General features: G+C 37.2%; 1 pseudogene; it reads left to right on the plus strand.

Annotated features, from left to right (window-relative positions):
- The first annotated feature begins 264 nt into the window (after positions 1 to 264).
- LOC125162756 (leucine carboxyl methyltransferase 1-like) lies at positions 265 to 1,320 on the plus strand (annotated as a pseudogene).
- Positions 1,321 to 9,629: the final 8,309 nt, after the last annotated feature.

Here is a 9,629-nt window from a genome sequence, read left to right on the forward strand (position 1 = left end):
GTAGATTGTAGGTATGTTAAGAACTCTCAGTGATCTTTCTGGTAGTGACTAATGATTGCTTTTTATCAATTGACTTCAATTCTCTTCACCATACAATAGTTAACTTCCTTGTTGACAGTTGGCATGAATCATCTATCTCAGGATCTGAATAAGAAAACTATGTACACATCTCTCCTGCTTTCTCAGAGACCTGCTCTTCCCAGGCATCTGTGGATCCCACTTCCACATCCGCAGTGGGAATAGCACCCCAGAACCTCCACACCCATGGCCACTAGCCTGAGGAGGCCCTCTTTCACCTCCTGTTCTTCTTCCTCAACAGACACAGATGATGAGGGTGTGCATGGCACTTGCAAAGATGCTTCTATATGTAAGAGGTGATTCAAAACTTAAGGTCTTGCAGATCTACTTGAAAGCAGCAGAGCTCACAAGAAAGGAAACAAACAAGTCTGTTTAGGTTTACAGTAAGCATTGGCTACTGGCATGACCTTTACATCCAGCATTTTGTTAGACTGTCTGAGGAGAGGGAGGCCTCTGAAATTAACAGAATATTTTGCTGAAGTCCATGGCATCAGTCAGTATTTTTACTGAAGACAGAACGTCATTGTTAAATTCTAAATCTTGGAGCTGGGATGGATATCACCATCTGGAGATTAAAGGATGAAGATCTCCCAAGTAAATATTTTGAAGTCTACTTTCCATTGATAGTCACGAGAAAGCATAGTATCAAATCAAACCTTTCTTATCACAACCCATCATGAAACTACATTCAGAGGGCACACTTCAAATCAATGGACCCCTGTTGGATTCAAAGAGATATGCCGTTATTGAAGCAGATCTCCGAGACTTACCTGAACTGGAAGAGAAGCTAAAGAAATGTAACATGAATCCACAATTGCCAACACTCCTGATAACTGAATGTGTGCTGCTTCACATGACTCTGGAGCAGATGGCCAAGTTTCTCAAGTGGGCAGCCAATGGTTTTGGGACTGCCATGTTCATAAACTATGAACACACATGGATGACTGGTTTGGACAGATCATGATTGAAAACTGCAGAGGCAACAGTGTGACCTGGCAGAAATGGAGACCTGCAAGTCATTAGAGTCACAGAAAGAACGGCTCCTGTCTAATGGGTGGGAATTGGCATCAGCAGTTGACATGATGGAACTGTACAGCAGATTGCCTCAAGCTGAAGGGAACAGAATAGAGTCTTCAATTTCTGGATGAAATGGAGCTTCTCGAACAGCTTTTGCAGCATTACTGCCTTTGTTGGGCAACCAAAGGAGGAAATGAAATAGGTTTGAAGGAAATCACTTATTAATCTGTTTGAGGCCCATGATGAGCTTGGAGCTGAAGACATTGACCTTCCCAGAGTTGACAGGCTGTGTTTCCTGGCTGGTGGCCAGCTGTGGTCCCATCCTACACCCAGAGAAATCTCAGTTCCCAGGGCTAGGCACCACCTGCTGTGCCCGTTGACTTACTTTAAATAAATCTCAGTTGCCAATTAAAAAAAAAAAAAAGAAAACTATGTAAAATTAATTGCTTAATGAAGCTGCTTCAAATTTCAATCAATGCATTTTAATGCTATTTGTGGATTATGTGTGCTATATTTGTAATTTACATTTTCAATCTTTAAGGAGATTCTGTAACTGAGATACACATGTGTGCACACACACACACATAGGCACTCGCGCGCGCGCGCGCACACACACACACACACACACACACACACACATAAGACTTGGTGAACTCAGTTTAGTCCATACTTAGGTGAGACTGCTGTAATACTGGGGAAAGTATTACATTTTTTATCCTATTTTTTGCCACATGGTAATATGCAGAAGACACATGACCATTGTCATCGTGCTCCATTGCTAGCCTGTACCACCTTTCATTTTCTGTCATCACAACAATGTTCTGACTTTGCTAGTGTCGATTTTTTTGGTTTCATTATTGAATATTTTACTCAATAAAGACAGAGTCTTTCAAGCTATGTTTGTAGGTTCAGAAAGAATGATTATACAAAGCTATCATTTTTTTATTTCTTTTTTTTAAGTTCATTTATTTATTTTGTGTGTGTGAGAAAGAGAAAGCAAGAGAGAGCATGCTGGAGGGGCAGAGAGAGAGAGAGAGAGAGAGGGAGAGAGAGAATCCCAAGCAGGCTCTGCACAGTCAGCACAGAGCCCAATGTGGGGCTCCAACTCACAAACCAGGAGATCATGACCTGAGCTGAAACCAAGAGTCAGACACTTAACTCACTGAGCCACACAGGCGTCCCTAAAGCTCTCATATTTTTTATGTCCTTTGTATCTATGGACTTATTTATCTGTGTTAAATAAAGTCCTGTATTTACTGTGGGAGCCTCTGAATTTTACGGAGGCTTTTTACACAGGAACGTAACTATTTTTTTTATTAAAAAAATTTTTTTTACATTTTATTTATTTTTGATAGAGAGACAGAGCACAAGCGGGAGAGGGGCAGAGAGAGACAATGGAGACACAGAATCCGAAGCAGGCTCCAGTCTCCAAGCTGTCAGCACAGAGCCCGATGTGGGGCTTGAACTCACAAACCACAAGATCATGACCTGAGCCGAAGTCGGACACTCAACCAACTGAGCCACCCAGGTGCCCCAGGAATGTAACTATTTTAAAGGCCATAATTTATTATTTTTCTCTGATTTTTGCTTCCTTTCAAGTCCCCCTAATTACCAATACTCGTGATGTACATCTCAGAAAGTATGTTTATACGTTATTGTGTTCAGCTCATAACCACTTTAGCAGAGCTTTTAGTTCTCACTATTACAGACTTTTCTGTGGCCCGTATGCACAAAACTCTGCATACATCTGATTCCGACACAGGCTTACACGCAGAATTGCTGAATCAAAGGATATACCCTTCCAAGGCTTTTGATACAAATTTGCCAAGTTCTAATTAGTTTATTCCTACTAAGGTTGAATATGTTTTGTATATTTATCCTGTTGTGATTACTTGCTTGTGCCCTTTGCTCATTACTAAAAATATTAGGTCCATATTTTTCTTAAGTTCTCTTATAAGAACTCCTTTTATAACAATAATTTCAATCCTCTGGCAGATATATTACAAGGGGAATTCCTCACCACCACCCTGCCCCAAGTTTGACATTTCCCATTTGTTTTTTGTTTGTTTGTTTGTTTTTTAGAGATTTTTTAGAGCTTTTTAAGTTAAAAAATTTTTTTACATAGACATTTAAAGGTTTTATTTAAAAAATTTTAAAATCTTTTCTTTTATGAATCTTTTCTCCCTTTTGCTTTTATGAGTAGAAAGTTATTCCCTATACATAGATTATGTAAATTGCCAATAATGCTCAAATGACATATTTTTAAATTTTTTTATTGCAGTATACTAACAGGGAGTGTTAGCTTCAGTAGACATCATAATGATTCAACTATTTTACACATTAATCAGTGTTACCATGATAAGTATAGTCATCATACAACCTTATTATAATTTTTCTTTTTTTGAGAGAGAGAGAGAAAGAGAGCAAGCAGGGTAGAGGGGCAGGGGGAGAGAGAGAGATAGAGAGAGAGAGAGAGAGAGAAAGAGAATCCCAAAATGTGGGGCTTGATCCTACAACCCTGGGACCATTACCTGAGCAGAAATCAAGAGTTGGATGCTCACCGTCTGAGCCACCCAGGCGCCCCATTACAATCTTATTGACTATTCCCTATGCTGTACGTGTCACCTCTGTGACTTAATTTTTTTGTAACTGGAAGTTTGTACCTCCTAATCCCTTTAGCTATCTCACCCATCCTCCCCCTCCCCTCTGGCAACCACCCATTTGTTCCCTGTATCTAAGAGTCTGTTTTTTGTTTGTTTATTCATTTGTGTCTTTTTTCATTGTTTTGTTTTTTAAGGCCACATATGAATGAAATTTTATGGTATACCCAGGTTGTCACAAATGGCAATATCTTGTTCTTTATGGCAGAGTAATATTCCATTTGTGTGTGTGTGTACATTTATGTGTGTGTATATATATATATATATGTGTGTGTGTGTGTGTGTATGTATACACACACACACACACACACACACAGACACACACACACCACATCTTTTTTATCCATTCATCTACCTATGGCACTTGGGTTGCTTTAATATCTTGGCTATTATAAATAATGCTGCAATAAACATAGAGGTATATATATCTTTTCAAATTAGTGTTTTCATTTTGGGGGGTAAATATCCAGTAGTGGAATTACTAGATCATATGCTATTTCTGTTTTTAATTTTTTGAGGAACCTCCATACTGTTTTCCAGAGTCGTGCACCAAGTTGCATTTCCAACAGTGCACAAGGGTTCCTTTTTCTCCACATCCTCACCAACACTTGTTATTTTAAATAAAATCCTTAAATTTAGTGTTAAAAATTGCTACTGCAACAAAATTTCTTTTAAAAAATTTTTTTAATATTTATTTTTGAGAGAGAGAGAGAGAGACAGAGCACAAGCAGGGGAAGGATAGAGAGAGAGGGAGACACAGAATCTGAAGCAGGCTCCAGGTTCTGAGCTGTCAGCACAGAGCCTGATGAGGGGCTTGAACTCATGACCTGAGCTGAAGTGGGATGCTCAACCTACTGAGCCACCCAGGTGCCCCCCAACAAAATTTCTTTTTGCTAATTATTTAAATACAGCCTACTATCATGAAATTATTGAAGAAATGGCCTTCCCCCCATTCTTTCAAACTTGGGATTTCTGCTAAATTCTACTTAGTAGAAGTTGGATATTAGGGAAAATAATCTTATTTTTGGTTTGCATGGTTCAACAAGAGCCAGTGGAGACTTTAAGTTTTCAAATGATGATATTTTTGCCCCAAAGATTAAGTATGAAAAGAATGAAAATCCAAATCAATATTTATGAATACCCCACATAGTTCTGGTTTATTTTGTTTTTAATTTCCTTTTTAGCTACTCCCTAACAGTAAAGCACCAGTGATTTGTTTTGCAGAATCCTTGCAGCCTTTCCTGGAAGCCTGTAGCAACACTTTATATTTTTGTTCTTGCTTTGTGCTGCTTTGAACCCCTAAGGTTGATCTTCAAATACTAGGAAAGCTCAATATGATTCTGCAGAAACTTTCCAAAATCAAGTAAGAATTTTTCTAAGATTTTTTATTGAAAAATATATCATTATGATGATTTAGGCCTTTCTGAATCCTATATTGGTTCAACTTTTTTAAGTCACAATTCCAATGTAGAAATTTCCAATTTCTAAATGTAGCAAAGTGAGATTCATGAACTCTTACTGTATGTCTACAATATATACGCAGTGACAAATGAGAATCAGAGTGCCCATCTAAGAACATCCTGGTTCCATAGTTCATTTCTGCTAAATAAACTTAGAGTACTGTAAGGCAATTAAAAATAAGAGCAGTTTTTAGCAACCAAGTGGTAGTATCAGAGTGAAATACTGCACACTGATACTCTGTAATACCACAGGTGAAAATAAAAAAGATAATAAAAGTATATTTGCAGATCCTTATTGTTGTACTGAAATGAATTTAGGGAGTAAAAGTGAAGCAGTCAGAAGAGATTTAAAATGATGTTGGTAACTGGATTTATTTTAGGAAACAGTTATGGACTTTTTATGCTACTAATTTGTATTTTATTGTAAGAACCAAGGCCATTTTTTCTACATTTCCTCTTCTTCCCCCTGATGCAGACATTGATATAATCAGTTATTAAATTATAAAGGACATAAATTTTAAGGTTTATTTCCCTAATATTGAGGTATTCTCCAGTGTTTCTTTTGGGGCAATTAAGCACCTGTCTCATCCCGTGTATATAACAGTAAACTTTTGATTTTGGTTCAGCTCCACTGCCCCCTCCCTCTCCCCTCCCCTGGATTTGCATGGTAGTGAACAGAGGTATTTTACCAGGACTCAGTGTACTTGAATAGTAAATATGATACATCTTAAAGTTATTTGTAGATATGTGCTAGTGGGTCTACGTGTTCTGCTTGGTACCTAGTACACTGTACCATACCACAGTAAGTTATTAATTCTCAAACGAACCTTATACTACTCATCTCACCAAATCACTTGTTTTGGACTGGCATCAGTTAAACTTATCAATTCATTGTCTTCCTTTACTTACAGGCTGACTGTACCATGGTTATCTTGATTTTTAATCAGTAAATTATCAGGAAGACCTGTTGTGGTTTACCTATGGTGCTATGAAGCTGCAGTAACATTACTTGGGTTTGATTTGGTCTTAGCTTTCTTTTTTTAATTTTAGATGGAGAGAGGGAGCACAAGCAGGGAAGCGGGGCCATGTTCAGTGTGGAGCCTGATGCAGGTCTTGATTCCATGACCCTGGAATCATGACCTGAGCTGAAATCAAGAGTCAAAGGCTCAACCAACTGAGCCATCCAAGTGCCCCTGGTCTTAGCTCTTAATTTGTGGGATTTTTTTTATGTAGTTCCAAAATGCAAGTATATCCTTGAGTCAAAGCATATTATTATTCTTGATGTGTTTTATAGCTCACATTCATTTCAGACTGAGATAAAGACCTTGAACAGGAGGGCTGGGAATAGCTGATGCTCAAGCAGGTCTTAAAGTAAATCTTTAAAACCACAAAGATGTGAATCGTTTTGTATTAACGTGGGTGGTTATGTAGGTTATTTGATCATTTCTTTCAGGAGGTAAATATATGTAGACAAGGAAATAAGAAATATGTTTCAGATATTATTCTGATTGAAAATGAAATTACCGACTGGTTATTAGGAGGAGGATGGATAAATGGGTATGTTGGATCTAAGTCAAAAGTTAACCCAATATTCTGCTACTCACTTAAAATAAGATGATCAAGTATTTTCCTTTTTCATGCTACAAGGAAATTATTTTTTTCTCAAACATGATAATAATGAATAGGGTGTAATTTTCAGGATCATAGAGCATATTCTTTTTTTTCTTGAATTCTTTTCTACTGTGGGCTTCTCTCCTAAAACCCTTTTTTGTTTGCCTTTACATATTAATCCTTGAGTTCCTTATTTTCTGCACTAGGTTGAAAACCAGGTGCCATTTGCCCACATTTACAAGTAAATGATCTCTCATTGCCATTCCAGATAATTTCCCTTAACTGTGTGCAATTAAGTTAAGGTATTCATTCTGTTATAGGAGTAATAAGAAGCTCTTTGAACATTTTACAATTCATCTGATGTTTCAAGAAAAACAAAGGACAACACATCCAGAGCATGCCTTTCTCTGTATTAATCTAAATTAAACTCTGTTCAATTTGGGTTTAACAAAATGCAACTCCTTGGCCTCCAATGAAAGCCATTAGACTGGCTTAATATTATTTCATATATATGTGTTGCTTATTGTAAGATTGTAAAAATAACCAAAGTAACTAAAAGTCTACCAAGTAAAGTTATCAGTAGCATCATTTATCATGAAAAATAGAATTTTTTTAACTTTTAAGATGAAATCTATAGAAGCTATGGAATTTTTGGACTGTTTCAGCTCAACTGAGGTAGTAATTACTATTGTAAAAAATGGAATTTCTAAAATTGGTGACACTGGGGTTACTTTTTTGTAAGAGTATTTTAGGAAAATTTTTAACTTATGTGATTATTTGGAATAAAATTGGAGTTTATGAGGGAAAGAATGTTGTCATTCTTTCTCAATATATCTACTTCCCTTTCAGAAGCAAAAGCACAAAATTTTTAACTGCCATCCTCATATCATAACTTTTATATATATCCTAGATTCACAAAAACTGATTTTTTTATTGTGCTCTTCACAGAGTACTTTATTTTTTTCCATTATATTTAATTTATTTTTTAAATTTACATCCAAGTTAGCATATAGTGCAACAGTGATTTCAGGAGTAGATTCCTTAGTGCCCCTTACCCATTTAGCGCATCCCTGCTCCCACAACCCCTCCAGTAACCCTCTGTTTGTTCTCCACATTTAAGAGTCTCTTATGTTTTGTCCCCCTCCCTGTTTTTATATTATTTTTGCTTCCCTTCCCTTATGTTCATGTTTTGTATCTTAAAGTCCTCATATGAGTGAAGTCATATGATATTTGTCTTTCTCCGACTGACTAATTTTGCTTAACATAATAAACTCTAGTTCCATCCATGCAGTTGCAAATGGCAAGATTTCATTCTTTTAATTGCCGAGTAATACTCTATTGTGTGTGTGTGTGTGTATATATATATATATATATATATATATATATATACATACTACCTCTTCTTTATCCATTTATCCATTGATGGATATTTGGGCTCTTTCCATACTTGGGCTATTGTTGGTAGTGCTGCTATAAACATTGGGGTGCATGTGCCCCTTCGAAACAGCATACCTGTATCCCTTGGATAAATGCCTAGTAGGGAAATTGCTGGGTCATCAGGTAGTTCTGTTTAAAAAATTTTAAGGGATCACCATCATGTTTTCCAGAGGGGTTGCACTGGTTTGCATTCCCACCAGCAACGCAAAAGAGATATCCTCTTTCTCCACATCCTCGCCAACATCTATTGTTGCCTGAGTTGTTAATATTAGCCATTCTGACTGGTGTGAGGTGGTATCTCATTGTGGTTTTGATTTGTATTTCCCTGATGATGAGTGATGTTGAGCATTTTTTCATGTGTCTGTTGGCCATCTGGATGTCTTCCTTGGATAAGTGTCTATTCATGTTTTTTGTCCTTTTCTTCACTGGGTTATTTGTTTTTTTTGTGTGTGTTGAGTTTGTTAAGTTCTTTATAGATTTTGGATACTAACCCTTTATCTGATATGTCGTTTGCAAATATCTTCTCCCATTCCATCAGTTGCCTTTTAGTTTTGCTGATTGTTTCCTTTGCTGTGCAGAAGATTTTATTTTGATGAGGTCCCAACAGTTAATTTTTGCTTTTGTTTCCCTTGCCTCCAGACATGTGTTGAGTAAGAACACAACTTTGACCTTGCTGCAGCCAAGGTCAAAGAGGTTTTTGTTTGCTTTCTCCTTGAGGATTTTGATGGCTTCCTTTCTCACATCTAGGTCTTTCATCCATTTTGAGTTTACTTTTGTGTATGGTGTAAGAAAGTGGTCCAGGTTCATTCTTCTGCATGTCACTGTCCAGTTTTCCCAGCACCACTTGCTGAAGAGACTGTCTTTATTCCATTGGACAGTCTTTCCTCCTTTGTCAAAGATTAGTTGGCCATACATTTGTGGGTCCATTTCTGGGTTCTCTATTCTTTTCCATTGATCTGAGTGTCTGTTTTTGTTCCACAGAGAATATATTAAAGAATTTTTTTCTATTTTTCTTTTTTCCAAAATAATTTAATCATCACCAAACTATATATGTACATTAGAAGGTTTGAAAAAAAATTGAAACATAAGGGATGGCAGAACAGCTGAAATACAGCCAGATCAACACTAAACCATCCTGCACACCTAGAAAATGATTTGTGGATTAACACAACAATATGCACAAACTGAACCACAGAACTCAGCAGGTACACAGAGCAGAGAGTGAACTGGGGGGAGAGAAGCCACAAAAGGAAGGGACCTGTGATTGCATGTAGACAGATGATGGAGTTGGGGGGGAGAATACAGGAAAAGCACCATCCCCCCAAAGCAGCTGGAGAGAAAGTACAAAAGGGGAAAAAGCCACAGG

The sequence above is a fragment of the Prionailurus viverrinus genome, chromosome A3 (genome assembly GCF_022837055.1).
Source record: "Prionailurus viverrinus isolate Anna chromosome A3, UM_Priviv_1.0, whole genome shotgun sequence".
Classification (NCBI taxonomy): Eukaryota; Metazoa; Chordata; class Mammalia; order Carnivora; family Felidae; genus Prionailurus; species Prionailurus viverrinus.